Source organism: Mirounga leonina, unplaced genomic scaffold (assembly GCF_011800145.1).
Source record: "Mirounga leonina isolate KUSES-001 unplaced genomic scaffold, KU_Mleo_1.0 Mir_114, whole genome shotgun sequence".
NCBI classification, from domain to species: domain Eukaryota; kingdom Metazoa; phylum Chordata; class Mammalia; order Carnivora; family Phocidae; genus Mirounga; species Mirounga leonina.
Window position 1 is genome coordinate 16,449,544 of NW_023270265.1, and position 23,084 is coordinate 16,472,627.

The window sequence follows — 23,084 nt, forward strand, 5'->3', positions numbered from 1 at the left end:
GTGTATAATTTATTAAGCTCTAATGTTGGGTATTTAGGTTATTTCCAATTTTTCTTGGATTTAAGTGCACATTTGTGAAACAGTGGATTTCTGGGTTAGATTGAGGCATCGAGCACCATCTAAAATTGGCAATAAAATGAAGTCCAAGTTTTCAGTTCTAAATGAAAGGACACATTAATATTACCCAACAGTGAAGTTCCCATATATGGCTCTTCGTTAGACCAAAAAGCTCAAGTTTCTAGGGCAAAGAGCTGGTGCATAATGATTTTTTAATTTATTTCTTCATCATGCATTTATTCAATTTATCTAAATATTTATCTTAGACTTAGCGTTCTAAGCACTCTGCTAAGTTCTGATGATATGGGTAGAATGCCTTCCCTGACCTTGTGGGGAACTTATAATCTAGTAAAGAAACAGACAGTATAGCAGTAAAACAAACATGCATGAGAGATCACATATGGAAAAGGAATCTAGGTATATTTAAGTCACTTACTATGTATGTACCTCGTAAGTTACGTAATCTTTCTGTACTTCACCGTCTTCATCTGCAAAACAGACAAAATAACAGTTAACATGTGTAAATGCTTAAAAGAGTCCTTGACACGTACTAAGCACTCAATATGTTTTAGTTATTATTGGTTTTTGTATTAATTATTCACTGCCACATAACAAATCACCCCCAAATTTAGCAGCTTCAAACAAGCATTTACCATCTCACATAGCCTCTGACGGTCAGGGATCTGGAAGCAGCTTAGCTGGGTGGTTCAGAGTCAGGGTCACTCATGAGGCTGTGGTTATCTGAAGACTTGGCTACAATGGGAGAATCTGCTTCCAAGATGCCCCCTCGACATGGCTGTTGGCGGGAGGCCTCCGTTCGTTGTCCTGTGGATGTCTCTGTAGGGCTGTTAAATGTCCTTACACTATGGCAGCAGGCTTCCCCTCTCGCCAGTGATCCCAGAGAAAGAAAGAGGAGGTAGTATCTTTTATGACCTAATCTCAGAAGCCCTACACACCATCACCTCCACCCCAATCTATTTGTTAAAAGTGAGTCACTAAGTCCCGATTTCACTTAAGGAGAGGAGACTTAGGGTCCACTTTTCGAACAGTGTCAAAGAGCTTGTGGACATACCATAAAATACCATACAGACATGGAAGGACCACTCAGCACCTGACCCACAGAAGGGGTCCTCTCTTCCCACTCCTTTGGGCCCCCTCAATGGAACAGTGCATACAACACAGCCCCTCCATAAAGCTCATTCACTGAGATGCCTTCTATTTCTACCTTACCCTATTTCTACAAATCCCTATCATCTTCATCACCAGATACACAAAGTAACTCTTTTGTTTCCAATCTCATGTTCAATCAAAGCAACTATTAGGTTGATGGCTTTAATTCCTTTAAATCCAAGCCAGCTTCCATCGCTTTCAATCCATCTCTCTAAGAAAAATTTCCTTCATTTCAGAAAAGAAGCTTCCTGTCCTGCGAGATGCAGGGCAGCCTGCTGGACAAAATCCACAGTGGCAGATGAGAGGTGACTCCCACAACCCCCAGGGGCCAGGTCGACCTGCACCCAGGACACCTCTTCCAGTCTTCCCCACAGCTGCCCAGCAGGCTTCACCTGGCCTTCGGTTGTCTCAGAGACTTATTCTCTTTGATCATGTTAATCTTCCCTTGGGAGGATATTTACCAGTCCTACTGTATTTTTAAAAATTCATATATCTATAAGATGTCACATTCTTGGCATAAGTTATCTTCAATCATTACTTCAACTCCAAAAACCAAGTATTCCTTCCTAGTCCCCACTGTACATGAGAAACCTGAGTCTCAGAAAAATCAAAGTACTTGCACCAGCTACCACAATGATGGAAGCCTCAGAGTGAGGCTTGCTGGACTCCATATCCGGGTCTGTCGCCGATGCTGACAGTCCTTGGCATTTTATTTTAGAGCCACAAGACTGCAAAACCCTACAGTCATTCAGGTTATGCCCAGACATGCCAGTTCACTTGCCAAACCTTTCCCAGAAGTCTTTTCTACCCTCCTATGAAAATGACATGTCACCCACACCTAGTGTTGCCTGGTAACTTACAGAATGTCCAGCTAAATTTGCGTGTCACATAATTTTCTTAATATAAATCCGTCTCATACATCAGCTAAAAAGTAGTTTGTTGTTGGAATGTAAGTTTAACGGGGCATGCAGTGACCGCAGACTAGAATGCTTATAGCTCTCCCTCCCCATGGCGGATCTGGAGGTCTGAACAGATCCGAAGGTTCTGATCTCTTCACAAAACCACAGAGTGGATGTGGGACCTAGATCACAGGAGCTCTGAGTTCTGAGTTTCTGCAGTGGGAACTGGATAGGACGTCCCAAGAAGCTGGAGCTTCTGCTGACACTGAGATCCATGTCCCTGGCTGCTCCACCTCGGGTAAATGCAAAAGAGTTTGATGTGTGCCTTCTGTTCAGTCAGAGATGAGTTTAAGTGTGGAGACCCGATTCTGTGGGTGTTACTTGTAGCAAAACTGTCACCACAAATTCATGTTCGTTCATCACCCATGTGCCTTTGAAGGGCCCCATTGCCATTCAGTAAGTAATGACCCTGGGTGCAAACCACAGCTGGGAAGAGCCTACAGCAACCCCAAATAAGGCAGGCTCCATGGAATTAAACTTTGTTTTAGTGTCAAACCAAGTTGGCCAGGACAGATGGACACCACTCTTGTCCTATACTGTCTTTGTCCAAATCCTGGCTGACCTCTCCATCATCCCTGCATGCAACTGCAGCTGGAGAAGAGGATATGCTCCTCCCAGTGGCTCTGCAGACTCTTGGGACATGTGTATGTTTTCAGAGGCAAAATCCACCAAAAATCCCTTAGGATAAAGTGCCAAAATTCTGGAGTGTGTTCCAGGCTCTGTGTGACTCTCCCCTGCCCACAGGTCCCTCACTGTATCTTGCCTCCAGTCACAGTGGTCCTTCAGATCCCCAAATGATTTCCTTTCCTGGAAGGTTCTCATTCCTTCTTCTGGAGAGCACCTACTGACACTCCAGGTAGCAGCTGAAATATGATCACTTACAGGAGGCTTTGGCTCAGCCCTACCCATCTCCCCATCACAGCTAGGTCAGGTTTGCCAATCAGCCACATTTCACGTGCTCAATAGCCACATATAGCTCTTGGCTACCATATTAGTGTGGATATAGGACAGTTCCACCAGCACAGAAAAATATTTTTCCTTTTGAAAAAAAAAGATGTTAAATAAAGGCTTGTTTTTATTTACTTCCCAGTGCCCTATGGAATTGTCTCTGGTGGGATTTTCTACTCACATGCTGTGAGTCCATCTCAAAGCTTTGTGCCCTGACCTTCCACCTCCTTTCCCCATCCTTAAGGATATAGATCTGATGCTTTCATTCACTTCTCTGCAGATAGCCCCTGAGTACTGTCCTTGATGATCTCATCTGTCCTCTTATTACGATTTTCCACCAGGCAGCCTGAGCTCTTGCTTTTAATGAATTTACTCTTTCTAATTCAAAGTATAAGAGAGAAACAGATCCAGACAAAGGTGCCTTGTCAACAATTTCCGAAAGTCAAAGTTGGGCTTATCCCGGAATAATAACCTTCTTCTGGAAAACGAAAGAGCCAGAAGCTGAGTGTAGTGACATCCATTCTTCTTACTGAATGTGCAACGAGGCTAAAACAGCTTTCTGAAGCTGTGAGCCCCTCCCATTTCCCACTGTCCCCTCACCTGGCAGAACAAGCAGAGGGCTTTCCTCTTGCAAAGTTCCTCCTAGATGCTTCCACTCCCTTCTGCTCCTAACCATCTCTCTTCCCATAAATCGACCTGTCTTTCTCAAAAAGAAAATCCAAAACCTTTTGATTCTCCATGTACATGAAGAGATAACTACTAGGAAGTGAATACATGAATGAATAAATGAATGAAATGAACAAATCTCTAGATTCCATTCCCTGGCAGAAATTCCGCAATCTGTCTGCATATTCAAGGTGATCACAGACCTGGGTCCTCTCATCTTTGAGCGTATCTCAGGAGAGAGGGAGAGAAAAAGAAGCAGACGTCTCTATCAATCTCCCAAACTAGGAGGGACATTCAAGAGGAGGTGTTGTTCAAGTTGTGTGCATCTCAGATGATGGATTTCTAGGGCTCTTGCATAGGCTTTAAGGCCCAATGGTAAACACATTCTCCATTTCCCCCATTCCTTGGTATTGTTCCAAAGCAATCTGATTAGTAGGAAGCAGGCTTGGGGAAAAGTCTCAGACTCCACTCTTGGAGTGAGCAGTCTCCAGCAGTGCCAGCTACTTGGGCTGGTTGGGGTTCTTACTCACTTGCCATCCCTACCAACCTTGCTCATCCGGTGCCCAGACCACTCGGGAGCAGCAGGGCCTCAGAGCAGCTCCTGGTCCCTGTGAAAATTGCACAGTCTTAGAGGTTGAAAAAGGGACATTAATAGGAGATTGGGTGGAAGCTATTGTTTCCATGTAAGTCATGATTTTAAAGGATGGGAAGACAAGAGGGGATGTTGTCATTGGATGGGAAGGGTGGTGATCTTGGATTCAAAGGCAGTAATCATGGATTCATTGGAAAAAGAGGGACACTTTCCAATATAGCTGGAGGGAAGAAAGAAAAGACAAGCCAGACAGCTTTTGAGTGTTTGCTAGATATTAGAAGCCGTAAAGTACTAGGAGCACCAGTCTTTATAGATGTGGGCACAGAAGCCTGTGTGCAGATGCAGGAGGAAAACGTTTAGATGGGTCTGACAGGTAGCAGGCTCACCCGTTTTAACACTACAACTGCTGATTTTTTCTGTAGTTCAGCTGGCTTCCTTCATGAGCCCCAACTACTGGTGATTGAGAAAAACATTCATTTATGTGTTCAAACTAATTTATTCTGATCTTTTACTTCAAACAGCCTTTTGCAGGGAAGGGGATAGAAGAGCTAAGTCCCTCAGACACCCTCCCTGTTCTTCATCCCCTGGAATGACATCTGGGTTGGGAGGTGAGCGTGTGCAGAGAGGCCTCTAAGTGAAGGCGGCTTTGACCTGGGGTGCCAATGCCCACAGCAAAAGAATTCTCATGGTTTGGTTTTTGGCTTGGTTGCTATGGATAAATGCTAGGTGGCCATTCATTCTATGATTGAGGGTAGAGAAAGAATTCAACCCGTGTGTGCTGAGGGTGGAGGACAGGTCACTGCCATGGGTCCTATAGACCCTGGGGACTTATTAGGACGAGGGGTTCCCACTGTCACTGCCGCCCCATTGTGATCATATTCTGGTTTCTGGCTTCCCCTCTTTTTCATATGCTTAGGTGCTCTCATCTCTTTCTCATTGCCTCAAATCTGAAACCCCCCAACAGCCAATGACTCACCCTCCCCAAGCCCATTCCATCCCCTTTAAAGCATTTGTTCACTTTTGAATTTCATTAATTATGTGAAGAAGAAAAAAATTAAAAATATACCCTGACTTCCATTTTACATTAAGATTTACTAAAAGCTTTGAAAGTTGTGAAATAATCCCGGCAGTGATATGCTGGCTCCATCCAGCCCACGGATGGAGTGGTTTGGTGCTCTAGTGGATGGTCCTTCTGTTTCAATTTTGGTTTTTGCTATAAACCAAGAATTTGATATGAAGTTGTTTTCATTTTAAGTTTCTAAGTGGTAAGGATTCTTTGGGAGTTTTTTGTTTGTTTGTTTTTCTGGGGGGTTTTGGAGAGGACTAGGAGAGATGGGAGTGGATGTATTTTTTATTTATTTCTAAAAATACATAATTGTATTAAAGCCAATGGATGTGGATCTTTGTTTTCTGTTTTGGGGATTTGCTGTCCCTACCAACCGACAGAAATATCTGTCCTCTGTGTCCTAATCATACTTCATTTTGTGACTATTCCCAGGGTATTTACAGGGAATGTGTGATGATCTGTGTATTTTATTTGTAAAATCTGTCAAAGCTTTCAAACCCCTGAGGGTTCTGCCTTTGGAGCAATGTTTAGAAATGCCATCCTGTCTTCACGATTATATGTTATTTTAGGACACAATGCTTTCAGGTTTTATGTTTAAAAGTTTAATCAATTTGAATTAAATCTGACATGAGATAAGGGCCTACACCTCTTTCTGTTCTTTCCAAATGATTATCCAATCAACCCCAGTTTCTAAACAACCAGGGCATCTTTTACCTCTTGTTCAACCTCACACTCAACTCTATCAAAATGCGTGTGTCTGTTTCTGAACCATGTGATGCTTTCACATCTGCTGGCAAAATTCTTCCTTTACTCTTCTTATATAATAATTTCTTAGCTAGAATCAGTCATTATTTCTTTCTACTTGATAGGTTTTAAAAAAGCAATCATGTGGTATATTTGATCAGGATTGTTCTAAATGTATGGAAAAAAGAGGGGAAACCAATATCCTTCAATAATGTCTTTCCATTGAGCATTTAGTATCAAATCCCTAATCAGCAATGCTTGCACATAAAACTGTCCTCAATGTCTCTGGAACAAATATGTTCTCTGGGAATATTATCAACGAGATAGTATTTTATGATACGGTGAAAGAGCTATGTGTTCTGTACCAACTTCACTTTACGTTTTGCCTAAGCATTTTAAGGGAAACTATAACTATTCTCCCATGCATAGTCATCAATTGGATGATGCCCAACAGTCTGCTAGACTGTGTATCTAAGAATGAATTAAGATCAATTCTTCTCACCTCCAAATCAGCCACCTGCCAACATTTAATTGACTCCTATCTAACACTCGGGCTCTGTAGGTCAATTCATTTAGTCATCTGAATGTGTATTTTTGCAACCAATTTATCCTGGAAGTTTCATTAGAAATAACATGGCTTAAAATCAATCATTTTCTGGGTGAATTATTGGAAAGTTTTATGGCCATGGTGGGTGACGGCAAATACTCAGAACATGTCAGAATCACTGCGGCTGCATTTTCTAATTCAGAACTTGGAGGCTTTGGACCTATTTGTCCTGCGTCTCAGGCATATCAGGACTGTTTTCTTACTCCTGCTCGAAAGCATTTCTCTGTCCCACCTCTGTGTGAAGACTGAATGGCCTTCTTTTCAGGAACAAGTCTTTGCAGACACTATAATCTTCCTCAAGACAAGTCAGCCCACCATTTGTGTTTTTGAATGTTCGGATCAGATCTTCTTTGGGTCACACATCAATTTTGCTCCAAGTCTTTCTTTATTATAACCGCAACCTGTTCCTCAACATCTGTCCAAAAGGCCACTGTGAGACATGTGTCCAGGGCCATAGGTGTCTTCCACGACACCTCTGTAGAAATTAGACAAAGGAGACCCTCTGTGTAGATAGAACTGCAAAAGTACGGCTTGGAAAGAAAACTGTACTGTTTTTTTTTAATTGTAGCAAAGTGTGTAACATAACATTTGTCATCATAAACCATTTTTAAGTGTACACTAATGTTAAGTATGTTCACATTGTTGTCCAACCAATTTCCAGAATTTCTTCATCTTGGGAAACTGAAACTGTACTATTAAGCACCTCCTCATTTCTCCCTCCACTCCCCCAGCCCCTGGCAGCCACCTTGCTACTTTCTGTTTCTATGAATTAGACTGTTCTAGATATATCGTAGAAGTAGATTTATACAGTATTTGTCATTCTGTGATTGGCTTATTTCACTTAGCATGATGTCCTCAAGTTTCAGCCATGTGGTAGCATATGCCAGAATTTCCTTCCTTTTTAAGGCTGAATCATATTCCATCATATGTATGTAGAACATTTTGTTTACCCATTCATCTGTGGATGAACGCTTGGGTTGCTTCCACCTTTTGGTCACTGCAAATAACACTGCTATGAATATGAGGGTGTCTTCAAAACCCCGCTTACAATTGTTTTGGGTGTATAATCAAAAGTAAGATTGCTAAATCATACGGTAATCCTATTTTTAATTTTTTGATGACTGCCATACCATTTTCCTTTCCTACCAACACGCACAGGGTTCCAATTTCTCCACATCCTTGCCATCACTTGTTATTTTTCGTGGTTTTTTGTTGTTTTGTTTTGCTTTGTTCTTTCACAAAGTTCTCCCAGTGTGTGTCAGGTAGTTCTGATTTGCACTTCCTGAATTATTAGGGATATTAAGTATCTCTTCATTGGTTTACTGACCATTCATATATCTTCTTTGGAGATTAATCTATTCAAATCCTTTGCCTATTTTAATTGGATTATTTGGGGAGGGTTTGTTGTTGAGTTCTAAGACTCCTTATATATTCTGGAATTAAACCTTTATATGATTTGCAAATATTTTCTCCCACTCTGTAGGTTGCCTGCACTTTGTTGATTTTGTCCTTTTGTGTCATAGAAGTTTTTAATTTTGATGTAGTCCAATTTATCTGATCTTATTTTTGTCTCCTGTGCTTTTGGTGTCATATCCAAGAAATCATCACCAAATCCAATACCATAAAGATTTCCCCCTATGTTTTCTTCTAAGAGTTTTGTAGTTTTAGATCTTACAATTAGGTCTTTGTTCCATGTTGAGTTAATTTTTATATATGGTATAAAGTAAGGGTTCAAGTAAGGGTTCAACTTCTTTCTTTTGCATTTGGATATCCATTTTCCCAACATCATTTGCTGAAAAGACTGTCCTTTCCCCCTTTGAATGATCTTGGCTTCCTTGACAAAAAGCAAATGACCTTATATACAAGGGTTTATTTCTGGGCTCCCTATTCTATCCCATTGATTTTTATGTCTCTCTTTTCTCCAGAGCCGAAATGTTTGAATTATTGTAGCTTTCTAATAAGTTCTGAAATCAGCATCTGTGAGACCTCTAATTTTGTTCTTTTTCATGATTTGGCTCTTTGGAGGAGGTTGCATTTTTAGCGATTGAGGAAAAAGCTCACCTTCCTCCTGGGATGTAGCCCCATGCCAGGGCATCCAGCTTGTTGAGCAGAACTGACCCCTCACCTGAAAAACCACATAAATGGATCAGCCTGCACATCCAGGTATAGAGGTCCTGCCACTCAGAGAATACCACCCGAGGGCCAAAGGCAACAGGTATTCATTAAATTAGTCCTCGTTCTCCATTTCTGTATGCGTACTAACGGCCTGATTTGGATACTGGCCCTGCCACTTGCCAGCCTAAGATAACCTTAGTCCAGTGGCTGCACTTCTCCAGACGTCTGTCTCTCCCTTTGTAAAACGGAGGATCTCGTACCTCCCTTACACTGTTGGAGGATACGATGGGGTAACATGGGGCAAAGGGTTGGTGCATATAACTGCTCTCAGACAAATTTGCTCTTTGTCTTTAAATCAGGAGAACACAGAGGTGGGGGAGGAGCCTCGCCTAAGACAGGGACTCTTTCCTGAGGAAGTGATAATGAGCCAAGATCCAGAAGGGGAGCATGACACTCCAGGGACTTGAGAGGCCAGTGTGGCTGGTGACACAAAATGTGAAAAAGAACAGCCTGGGATAAGGAGAGCTGGGCCTAGTCCCTGTCCTGTGAGCAACAAGTTGCTGCTGGAAGCATCTCTGGAGGGGAGTGGACAGACCTGGTTTATGTTTTCAAAGGCTTCTTGTGCTCCTTGGGAACAGACTGACATTATGTCCAGTTCCTGAACCTATATTCCTCCTCTGTCATCATCACATTACTACAAATGTTAAGTAACAATTAACTTATGCGCTAAAATTTTTTTTTCTTTTTTTTTATTCTTATGTTAATCCCCATACATTACATCATAAGTTTTAGATGTAGTGTTCCATGATTCATCGTTTGTGCATCGTTGTGCATCGGTGTGCATCGTTGTGCAACACCCAGTGCTCCATGCAGAACGTGCCCTCCTCAATACCCACCACCAGGCCAACCCATCCTCCCACCCGCCTCTCCCCCAGAACCCTCAGTTTGTTTTTCAGAGTTCATCGTCTCTCATGGTTCGTCTACCCCTCCTATTTCCCCTGCTTCATTCTTCCCCTCCTGCTACCTTCTTCTTCTTTTTTTTTCTTAATATATATTGCATTATTTGTTTCAGAGGTACAGATCTGAGATTCAACAGTCTTGCACAATTCACAGCGCTTACCAGAGCACATACCCTCCCCAGTGTCTATCACCCAGTCACCCCATCCATCCCACCCCACCCCCCACTCCAGCAACCCTCAGTTTGTCTCCTGAGCTTAAGAATTCCTCATATCAGTGAGGTCATATGACACGTCTTTCTCTTTTTGACTTATTTCGCTCAACATAATACCCTCCAGTTCCATCCACGTCGTTGCAAATGGCAAGATCTCATTCCTTTTGATGGCTGCATAATATTCCATTGTCTATATATACCACATCTTCTTTATCCATTCATCTGTCAATGGACATCTTGGCTCTTTCCACAGTTTGGCTATTGTGGACATTGCTGCTATAAACATCAGGGTGCATGTACCCTTTCGGATCCCTACTTTTGTATCTTTGGGGTAAATACCCAGTAGTGCAATTGCTGGATCATATGGTAGCTCTATTTTCAACTTTTTGAGGAACCTCCATACTGTTTTCCAGAGTGGCTGCACCAGCTTGCATTCCCACCAACAGTGTAGGAGGGTTCCGCTTTCTCCGCATCCCCGCCAACATCTGTCGTTTCCTGACTTGTTCATTTTAGCCATTCTGACTGGTGTGAGGTGATATCTCATTGACGTTTTGATTTGGATTTCCCTGATGCCGAGCGATATTGAGCACTTTTTCATGTGTCTGTTGGCCATTTGGATGTCTTCTTTGGAAAAATGTCTGTTCATGTCTTCTGCCCATTTGTTGATTGGATTCTTTCCAATTCTTTGGGTGTTGAGTTTGATGAGTTCTTTATAGATTTTGGATACTAGCCCTTTATGTCATTTGCAAATATCTTCTCCCATTCTGTCGGTTGTCTTTTGGTTTTGTTGACTGTTTCCTTTGCTTTGCAAAAGCTTTTTATCTTGATGAAGTCCCAATAGTTCATTTTTGCCCTTGCTTCCCTTGCCTTTGGCAATGTTTCTAGGAAGAAGTTGCTTCGGCTGAGGTCAAAGAGGTTGCTGCCTGTGTTCTCCTTTAGGATTTTGATGGACTCCTGTCTCACATTGAGGTCTTTCAACCATTTGGAGTCTATTTTTGTGTGTGGTGTAAGGAAATGGTCCAGTTTCATTCTTCTGCATGTGGCTGTCCAATTTTCCCAACATCATTTGTTGAAGAGACTGTCTTTTTTCCATTGGACATTCTTTCCTGCTTTGTCGAAGATGAGTTGACCATAGAGTTGAGGGTCCATTTCTGGGCTCTCTATTCTGTTCCATTGATATATGTGTCTGTTTTTGTGCCAGTACCATGCTGTCTTGATGATGACAGCTTTGTAATAGAGCTTGAAGTCTGGAATTGTGATGCCGCCAGCTTTGCTTTTCTTTTTCAACATTCCTCTGGCTATGTGGGGTCTTTTCTGGTTCCATACAAATTTTAGGATTATTTGTTCCATTTCTTTGAAAAAAGTGGATGGTATTTTGTTGGGGATTGCATTGAATGTGTAGATTGCTCTAGGTAGCATTGACATCTTCACAATATTTGTTCTTCCAATCCATGAGCATGGAATGTTTTTCCATTTCTTTGTGTCTTCCTCAATTTCTTTCATGAGTATTTTACAGTTTTTTGAGTACAGATCCTTTGTCTCTTTGGTTAGATTTATTCCTAGGTATCTTACGGTTTTGGGTGCAATTGTAAATGGGATCGACTCCTTAATTTCTCTTTCTTCTGTCTTGTTGTTGGTGTATAGGAATGCCACTGATTTCTGTGCATTGATTTTATATCCTGTCACTTTACTGAATTCCTGTATGAGTTCTATCAGTTTTCGGGTGGAGTCTTTTGGGTTTTCCACATAAAGTATCATATCATCTGCAAACAGTGAGAGTTTGACTTCTTCTTTGCCGATTTGGATGCCTTTGATTTCTTTTTGTTGTCTGATTGCTGTGGCTAGGACTTCCAATACGGGTTTGCTCTCCGGAGCTTTTGTTCCCTGCGAGCTTTCCGTACAGCTTTGGAGGCGGAGAGTGAAAATGGCGGCCTCCCAATCTCCGCTCCGGAGGAGCCGAGAACTCGGGGCCCGCTCCTCAGTGAGACCCCGGAGAAAAGCCGTCAATCACTCCCAGCTCCTGGTCTCCGGCCGCACTCCGTGCTCACCCGGCCTGTGACCGCGCGTTTCTATCTCTGGCACCCGACCCCGGGTGGAGTCTCCAAACCCAGCAGATCCCTGCGGTGCACTCCCGCGCTGCTCCTCCCCGGGGAAGAAGGTGAGTCTCCCCGGATCTGCCGCTTGTTGGGTCCCTGCTGGAGGAGCAGGGGCCCGACTGTGCCGCGGATCCCGGTTTATGGCCACCCCGAGCTGAGAGCCCGCGCCTGGGCTCCGCCTCTGCAGCCGGCTTCCCCGCTCCGGTACCTGGGAGCTCTGCCACACTCAGGCACCCCCGGTCTTTCTGTGACCCCGGGGGTCCTGACACCACACTGTCCCGGAGGGTTCCACCCCCCGCTTAGCCACCAGAGTGACGTCCCTCAGCGGAGCAGACTTTTAAAAGTTCCGATTTTGTGCTCCGTGGTTCTATCACTTGCCAGAAGCGGCCGACGGAGGCCCCTCCCCCGCCGTCTATCCTCCCGAATATCGCCGCGGATTCACTTCTCCGCACGTCCTACCTTCCAGAAAGTGGTCGCTTTTCTGATGAGAGAGTTGTTGCTCTTCTTTTCTTCGATCTCCTGTTGCGTTTGTAGGTGTTCAGAATGGTTTGATCCCTATCCAGCTGAATTCCTGAGAGGAGACGAAATCCAGGTCTCCTACTCCTCCGCCATCTTGCCCCGCCCCCTCCGCGCTAAAATTTTTTAAACTGTATCAATGACAGCATTTGCATCTTAGAGTTTTCAGGCTAGGTTGTTGGTTTTTCCTATTTAAATAATCAGGCCATTTCCCCATTTCTTGTCTTCTGCATTTTTTAAGGAATTGGTCCATTTCCTCTAAGTTATCAAATCTGTGAGCATAGAATTGTTCATAGTATTTCCTTTTTGTCTTTTTGTGTCCATCTGGTCCTAGTAATTGTTACTCTTCCACTTCTCATACTAGCATTTTGTCTCTCACTTTTTTTCTTGGTTAACCTGCTAAAGGTTTATAAACCTTATTAATCTTTGCAAAGAATTAGATTTTCATGTTGTTGATTTTATCAATTGTTTTGGGTTTTTAATTTCATTGATTTCTGCTCTAATTTTTATTCTTTCTCCTCATTGTTTTGGTTTGTATTGCTCTTCTCTTGATGATTTTCTAAAATTATTGATTCTAAATCCTCCTTCCTTTCTAATATATGCATTTGATGCTATAAATTTCCCTCTAAGCACTCCTTTTGCCACATCCCACAAGTTTTCATGTTATATTTTTATTTTCATTTAATTGAAAATATTTTAAATCTCTCTTGAGATTTCTTCTTTGACTCATGTGTTATTTTGAAGTGTTTTATCTCCAAATATTTTGAGATTTTCCAGCTGTCTTTCTGTTATTGTTTTCTAGTTAATCCCACTGTGGACTGAGAGCATACTTTGTATGATTTCTACTCTTTTAAGTTTGTTCAATGTGTTTTATGGCCCAGAGTGTGGTCTGTCTTGATGAACGTTCCTAATGAGCTTGAGAAGAATGTATGTTCTGCTGTTGTTGGATGAAGGAATCTATAGATGTCAATTAGATCCAGTTAATTGATAGTGTTTTTCAGTTAAACTATGTTCTTACTGATTTTCTGCCTGCTGTATCTGTCAATACTGATAAAAGGGTGTTGAAGCCTTCAATCATAATAGTGAATTCATCTGTTTCTCCTTGCACCTTTACCAGCTTTAGTCTCATGTCTTTTGACACTCTGTTGTGAGGTGCATACACATTGTAGTGGGTCTTCTTGGAAAATTGACCCTTTATCATTATGTAATGTCCCTCTTTACTCCTGATGGTTTTCCTTGTTCTTAGGTCAATTTGCCTGAGATTAATATAACCACTCCAGCTTTCTTTTGATTTTGTTAGCATAGTATCTTTCCCATCCCCTTACTTTTAATCTACCTGTACCTGTTTTGGGTTTTTTTTTTAAGATTTACTTATTTATTTTAGATAGAGAGAGAGCATGAGTGGGGGGAGGGGGAGAGGGAGAGAGAGAATCCCAAGGAGACTCCCCACTGAGCACAGAGCCTAACACAGGGCTCCAGCTCATGACCCCAAGATCATGACCTGAGCTGAAATCAAGAGTCAGACATTTAACTGACTGAGCCACCCAGACGCCCCCATGTACCTGTTTTTTAAAGTAGGCTTCTTATAGGGAAAAAAAGAGAGAGGCAAACCAAGAAACAGACTCTTAACTTAGAGAACAAACTGAGGGTTACTGGAAGGGAGGTGGGTGGGGGGATAGGCTAAATGGGTGATGGGGACTAAGGAAGGCGCTTGTGATGAGGGTGTTGTATGTAATTGAAGAATCACTAAATTCTACACCTGAAACTAATATTCCACTATATGTTAACTAGGTGGAATTTAAATAAAAACTTGGGAAAAAAATAAAGTAGATTTCTTATAGACAACATATAGTTTCATCTTGTTTTTTAATCCATTCTGTCAGTTTCTGTCTTCAAAATGGTATATTTGGATCATTGATGTTTAAAATGATATACTTGGATTAATATCTACCATACTTATTACTATTTTATATTCATTCCATTTTGTAAGTTATAATCACCCAATGCATTTTTACTATAATTATTTTGAAGTTATATGTTAGAACAATTAAAATTTTTTAAATAGAAGTTTTTATTTTACCTTCACTTATTCCTTCTCTAATGTTCTTCCTTTTTAAATACAGATCTGAGTTTCTGAACTATATCATTTTCTTTCTCTCTGAAGAACCCCTTTTAACATTTATGTAAGGCAAGTGCACTAAAGACAAAATTTCGTTTGTCTGAAAAAACCTTTATTTCTCCTTCACTTTTTTTTAATTTTATTATGTTATGTTAATCACCATACATCATTAGCTTTTGATGTAGTGTTCCATGATTCATTGTTTGCTTGTAACACCCAGTGCTCCATTCAATACGTGCCCTCTTTAATACCCATCACCAGGCTAACCCATCCCCCCACCCCCCTCCCCTCTAGAACCCTCAGTTTGTTTCTCAGAGTCCATAGTCTCTCATGGCTTGTCTCCCCCTCAGATGTTCCCCCCCGCTTCATTTTTCCCTTCCTGCTATCTTCTTTTTTTTTTTTTTTTAACATATAATGTATTATTTGTTTCAGAGGTACAGGTCTGGGTATGTGCTATGGTGAGTGCTGTGAATTGTGTAAGACTGTTGAATCTCCTTCTCTTTTGAAGGAAATTTTGTCAGATTCAGAATTCCATGATGATTTTTTTTTAACACTTTGAATATCTCATTCTGAAGAAAAACAAGAGTGGTTTCTTAAAAGAAGTCTGATATAATTTTTATCCTTGTTCCTCTAGAGATCATGTGTTTTTCCTTCTGGTTTCTTTCAAGATTTTCTCTGTCTTTGAATATGATAGGCTAGAGTATATATTTTTGGTATCTATCCTGCTTGGGGTTCTCTGAACTTCCTGGGTCTGTGGTTTGGAATCTGTCATTACTTTTGGAAATTTTTCAGCTGCTATTACTTTAAATATTTCTTTGCTCCTTTCTTTCTTCTCCTTCTGGTGTCCTCATTATGTATATGCTGTGCCGTTGTACTTGCCTCCCAGGGTCTTGGATAGTTCATCACTTTTTTATTATCATTCTTGTTTCCCTTTGCCTTCCAGTTTGGGAAGTTTCTATTGACATATTTCAAGCTCACCGATTCTTTCCTTGACCATGTCCAGCCTTCTACTGAGCCCATCAAAGGCATTCTTCTTTCTGTTGGAGTGTATTGATTTCTAGAATTTCCTGTGGATTCTTTCTTAAAGTTTCTGTCCCCTCAATTACATTACCCATCTGTTCTTGCATGTTGTCCACTTTTTCCATTAGAGCGCTAAGCATATTAATCATTGTTATTTTAAATTCATGCTCTGACAATTCCTTAAATCCGTGCTATACTTGAGTCTGGTTCTGTTGCTTGTGTTGTCACTTCCTACTGTGTTCCTTCTTGCCTTTTAGCATGCCTTGTAATTTTTTGTTGAAAGCCAGATATTATGTATTGTATCATAGAAATTGTGGCTGTCAGTGTGAGGGTTTATTTCTCTCTGATGAGGAGTTATGCTGTGTTTTACTCTTTGCTGTAGTGGTAGCTGTCTAAGGCTTCACTTTCCTCTAGTGTCCTTATGTTTTATCTCCACTATTATCTTTGGGTTTCCCTAGAAACTTCTTCTTGAATAAAGTCTGGGCCTTGCAGCTCTTACAGCTGTAATCCTCTTCTTATATAGGATCCCCTATCCCCAGCTCCCAGTAAGCTGTGATTTTCTGTATTCACCTCTTTCTCCAACTTTGGGAGCATCATTTGGCCCTGTGATCTCAAATTCTCTAATGGATCTAAGAAGATCCCTTTTTTTCTTCAGCTTTTTGCTTGTGGTGAGGTTGGGAGTAATGACTTTTTTTATATGTCAGAACAGAAACTGGAACTGGTCACATTCCTTATGTTTCCACAGTGACAATAGGGAACCTATAATTTTTTGTACACTTACAAGATATGAAAACCTGGACCTGAAGATATAAATTCATGCATATGGTAATACATTCTCTAAGTTCTTGCCATAGGTTGAAATATCATCATTATGCCACTGGATTTACCATTTCCAGGTTGGCAGATAGCCCCTGGGAAGGAGCCTGGGGAACAAACAGTAGAAAAACAGGTCACAGAAGGAGTAATGTGGTGGAAGTGATGGATTCTAGTGGGGTCACTTACTTAGTGCCTGTCACCCCTAGTGACCTACAGACTTTGCCATAAAACCCAAGGCCTCCCTTCCAACTCATTCCAAGCTCTAATATCTATGCTTTAAACAATGATTTTAAAATTGGAAGCCCATCTGCAGAGTCCCTTAATAGTTGTGGATGACCTCTGGTGTCTAAGACTGTGCTATTGACAAGAATTCCTATTTCATTAGTAAAAATTCTTTTCCTATAAAGACGTTTTGATTTCCCTGATGCTCAACAAGAGCCTAGAAAAATATCCCTGGAGACAATGCCAACTAAAGGGCTTGGGCCAGCTTGGTGGGAAGCCCGGCACTGTCTAGGCATGTTTTAATCTTCCAGACCCCTTTCCCAGACTGTGGGAAGCACAAGAGTTAGACATGAGTTTCAGTAGAAACGGAAACTGGGCCTGTACACGTAACTCAGTGAAAGAAGCTGGTGTCCATGGATAATCAGCTCATAAAGCAATCAATTAGCGCATTTGGCTGTTAGCTGGAAGGCTAGAAACCACCCAGGGGTGAGAATTTAGTTTTTCCTCCTCTGACATTTGCACTAGCTTTTCTCTGCCTCTGTCCCTTGGCCTGTGCTGTTCTCTCTGCTTGAATGCATGGCCCTCATTCTGTCCCTCTGGTCATCTTCTCCTTCTCCTCCAAGATGCAGCCCAGAATTCACTAACCTGTGCAGATCTTTCTGGCTACTCAAGCTTGATATTAATCTTCCTGAGGAGAAAGGGAGTGACCATCTTGCTCAAAACTGTTTCTTCTGTGTCTGAAATAATGCTCGACCTTCTGTAGATACTCAAGAGTATTGTTTGGATGAACTAATGAAGTGTATGTTTCTAAGTTCATACTCCTGGCAGGAAATGGTCTATGTATTTGTCTATCTGCCCCATCAGAACACAAGCTCTTTGAGAACAGGAACTGAGTCTCTAATTGTGTCACTTTTCTTTTTTTTTTTTTTTCAAAGATTTTATTTATTTATTTGACAGAGAGAGACACGGTGAGAGCAGGAACACAAGCAGGGGGAGTGGGAGAGGGAGAAGCAGGCTTCCCGCGGAGCAGGGAGCCCGATGCGGGGCTCGATCCCAGGACCCTGGGATCATGACCTGAGCCGAAGGCAGACGCTTAACGACTGAGCCACCCAGGCGCCCCTAATTGTGTCACTTTTCTTATAGCCTAGCCCAGAACCCAGCATGTAGTGAAGGTTCAATAAATATTTGTGAAATGAACACACAATGAATGAATAATAAAGTACTTTGAGGTTCTTCATATTAAAGACAAGCCCTAAAGACATTTCACTGCTGCCCTGTTCTTCCTGCCTCTTCATTAGGACCAAGAGCGGCTTTCCTCTGCTGTCCCTGGGCTCTAAAAGATATCATTTGTCAGTGTAGGGCCAATGGCCAAGATCAGACTCCCATTAGCCTGAGGTGAACAAGAAGTCATTGCTATTGATTTGGCCTTCTTAATTAGGCCTCCTCACTAAGACAAAGGTATCTCTATTTCAGCTGAGACCAAGCTAAGAGCAGTCTATAAACCATACACACCCTCTCCTTCGATCAGATGCCATCTGGGCCACAACTAGGCACCTCATGCTGTTCTGTGGGAGGACTGTCTCTTGGACTTCCCCATGAGAAACTTGAATGTAAATGTCCAGAACAGAGCGCTGCATTCCACAGCCCTAAGCAGACATGCATGCAAGACCAGAGCCTTCTTATGCCTGTTTATGCCTGAACAGTTATGAATAGCACTGACTTTACTCTCAAGTGTTCCAGTTTTGATGATAAATGATATGGCCACACTATATTCTTCCCACACATTTTTTTTCACTACTTCCATTACACACTGGAACATTCTCAAATTCCAGATATATTTTATCAAAAACTACTTCTGTTTTTAGTCTCTCATTGATAAAAATACTTAATAAGTAACTCATGTCTTAATCCTACTTAACAAAATTATCAATAATTCCTGAATACCAGAAAATATCTAGTCAGTGTTCAAATTTCTCCAATTGTTTCAAAAAAAATTTCTCCAATTGTTCCAAAAATGTCTTTTTACTGTTGACTTCCATGAGATAGAATCCTAACAAGGTCCACACAGTATCCTGTAAGTCTTACTTCCTCACTCCACTTTTTTATTTTACACTTAACCTCTTATTTCTTCTCACCATTTATTTATTTAAGAAAGCAGGTCAATTCCTATAAATTTTCCCATATTCCAGATTTGACATCCTTGCGGGGTCATTTAACACATTACTCTGTCCCCTGACTTCCTGTAAATTGAGACTTAATTGTATATTGGTTCAAGCTGTTTGGAAAGAATATTTCCTGTGTACCTCTTATTATATCATATCAGAAAACATAGAATGTCTGTTCGCCTTTTTGTGTGTGTGTGATATTAGGATTGATTAGTAGGTTCAGGCATAGTTATTCTTATCTGGCTATTATAACATTCTTCCCCAAAATCTCACTGAAAGTTTTTGGCAGCTATGGATGATCATTGCCTAAATCCAATATTCATTAGGGGTCATTGAGTCATAAAATTCTGTTTCTATCATTTCTTCTATTTGCATTAACCGGCACCTTCTATAGAGAAGCAATTACTTGGTTATAGTATATAGGAAATGCAGGGTAAATGTTTGCATCTTTTCCTTTAATGATAAAGTTTCAGAATAATAAAGTAGTGAGCTAGCAATATTGAAATATGATCAACGAGCATTTTGCTTTTTTAAAAAAATATGTGATTAGAATGCAGAAACATTTTAAACATAATACTGAATTTCAATCCATTGCAGTATTATTACTTTTGGTGCTCAAATCAGGGCAGTGGGAGTTCTTCAAGTTGCAAAAACATTAAAACTTACTTTTTTTATTTCCTGTTCCAAACCTGGAACCAACAATTTCTGCAAGAAGCCCTGAATTGGTTTAGTGAGAAATTATGCTTCAAGTCCACAAACTGGGTCGGATAGGTACTAATTGTGATAGGGGTGTTATTGCTCACACCCTTAGGGCTCCGCCTATTGTCTCTCTGCTTAGTGGTTGGGGTGGCAGGGAGTTGGGGGGGGCATGACTAAGGCTACAAGGAAGCCAGAGGCCTCTAGCAATGCCAAATTATGAGGCACAGACAGATATTAACCAAAATCCTCATGAGAAGATAAGGCTGAAACTCAGGGCCTACTAATTAAACATATGATCTGTATTGTTTGTGAGCAAGATAGCATTTTTGTTGATGGAAACAGAAGAAATCTAGAGAAACATTTAATTGCAGAAAAATAAAATGACAAAGCACTTTCCCAAAGGCTTCACTGAAGACACAGAAAAACAACTTAGGAAATTCTGATAGGTGAAAATTCCAGAACTAAACTCCTGAAAGTCTCTCTCCTCTACATTTGGGACCCGTTAAATTAGTAAACATCCCAAAAGGCATTTGTACTTTGCAGCCTATTCTGCCCGAGACAGCAGAGAAGGTGAGGAACACCGAGGGATTAATCAGAGACAGATGTAATTAAAGCCAGAAGGGCTAAATGGTCCATAGGTCAAAGGGAATTAAAATCTGAGCAAAATCTCCACATAAATGAAAAAAAAAAAAATCAATGCACTCTGTTGGGACATTTCACGGCTAATATATTGCAGTTTAGCAGACAGGGTTCAGCTAACCTCTTCAGTTTGCAAACCCGGGAGGGGAAGTTTGTAAATGAACTTCACAATGTGGAGTGCACGTCAAATAGCCCATTGTCCAAAAGTCTTCACCAAAACTGGAAGTCTTTCTTTAGTCCACAAAAATAATATACTTCCCAGAAAAAAAGACATGTACTTCTGTATTTTTTTCTGTATTTGTTCTACATAGCACTTTATAAACTTAATGCCTTGTGATCATTTCAGTTCAGTGTTCTTTGCCACATTCCGATGAGATAAGCAGTTACTGTGCCCACTTTGCTGATGACAAGGACAAGATTAGAGAAGACATTTTTCTGGATTGCTCCGCATGAGAAGAGTGGGGCCCAGAACAACATTTCAAGACGCACTCAGCTACCGCGTGTTCCTGGAGCGTGGAGCAGTCTACATTTCTGAGTCCTTTTTATTTTTCAAAACGTTTCACATAGTGGACTTCAGTGGTCTAGAGAGACAACCAGCTACCTCCATACCCCTCTGCCCTGCCTGCATCATCCTTCCAGAATCAACAGCTGGTCTGTTGTCAGGTACCAGGTCTGCTGTCAGGAGGAAGAGCTGTTCTAGAACCCAGCTCCTCCAGCCCACATCCTGCTGCACAATTGGAGCGGTAGGGGGGTGTGCATAAGGGAGGAGAAGTAAACAAAGCTTGAGGATCCATTTTCTCCTTGTCCTTAAAGGAGCATTGCTCCTGACCCACGGATTGGGGGTATTTTCCTGAATACCTCTGGGTTGACTTGCTCTTTGGGCCTTTTACAGAGGATGGTGGGCAGAAGGTAGAACAGTAGAAGGGGGGCAGCAGTGGGCTGGCTTGCCATGCCAGGAGACACTGCCCAGCAGTATTTGCAGGGGTATTTGCAACATCCAGGGGTATTTGCAGGATGCAACTGAACTAATGGGCCTGATGGGACCATCAAGCCCACGGACCAGGCACGGGGAGCTGGAGCACTCCTCAAAGAGCACGTGCTACAGCTCCTTCCTCCCCACCCCACCCCCCACCCCACCTCCCCACCCCCGGAGCCCGGGAGGTCTGAGGATTTGTCAAAAGTCCTTCAGGGAGTGAGTGCTGGACACGGGGCCAACAAAGATAGTGGGTGAAAATAATTATAATTGGGGCCACAATATGGGAAATTTTAACCACATGAAAACCGAGCTCATGTTTTCCAGAAGACCTTCCCCAGGTCTGAAGCAGCTGCCAGGAAAGCTGGTTCCATTGATTTTACTGCTTATGCTATGGCCCCAGAGGCCTCAGAAACAAAACTCATAGTGTGTTGTCCTTTTTTTTACATGTGGGCTGCCTGTGATCTTCAAGTGCTGAATCTTTTTAACATGGAAGTTCATTTCTCACAACATGAAAATTCCCACACAGAATCCAACGAAGCTGTCCTCTGGTGAACAAGCGAGTAAGAAAATAGGCAGGAGGAGTTTCCCCTGAGCACAGGAGCAATCCCTGACGAGTTTTCCAACTGCCCCGCATCTTTGATCAGCGTTCCCGGCACACAGCACTTTGGTGCCGGGGCCGCACCAGCGAGCCATCCTGACCCCACGAACCCATCAGCACGGGACAGGCAGGGGCTCGGGCAGAAACACCAGAGGGTACAAAGGGACACATACAAGACAAAGGATTCTGTTCTTAGGAAAAGCTGATCCCAGAGTGAGACCCTGTGGGGTTGCCTCCTATGGTAACAGGGAGATTGAGGGTCCCCACATCCATCAGGGGAGGCTCCAGAGTTTTAGAAGATGGGACTCTCCTGAGGTCAAGTCGTTCCAAATGCCCCCCTGTGAAGCCACATTCCATCTACACTCACCCCCTGGGTCACCCATGGTGATAAAGATCATGACTTTAAAGGCCAGAAAGAGGGGCGCCTGGGTGGCTCAGTCAGTTGAGCGCCCACATCTTGATTTTGGCTCAGGTCATGATCTCAGGGTTGTGAGATTAAGCCCCGCCTCCCCCACAGGCTTCGTGCTCAGTGTGGAGCCTGCTTGGGATTCTCTTTCTCCCTCTCCCTCTGCCCCTCCCCACTCTCTCTCTTTCTCTCTCAAAAATAGATAGATAGATATAGATAGATAGATGATGATGATAGATAGATAGATAGATAGATAGATAGATAGATAGATAGATAGATAGATGATAGATAGATAGATATAGATAGATAGATAGATAGATAGATAGATAGATAGATAGATGATAGATAGATAGATAAATGAAAAAAAAATAAAGGCCACCAACGATGATTCTTAAGCTAATAACCGCAGCCTGAACGTGTCCTCTGAGCTCAACACATGCCGACAGCCAGTTGGACATCTCCCCGGGAAGATGAGCATCCTGACTCCGTGAGCTCCAGCCCCAGCTGCTGAGGCGGCCATCTAGCAGCTGGTTGCCAACTCCTCAGTATTTCCCCATATCCAGTCTCAGCAAAACCCCGTATGCTCCATCTCCAAAATACATCCAGGATTTGACTGTTTATCCTTGCTCCCATGGTTCCCAGCAGGATTGAGCCACCCTCTCTAGAAGTGTTCTTGAATGAGCCTGCAAATTGCTCTCCTCACTCGTGCCCCTGTCT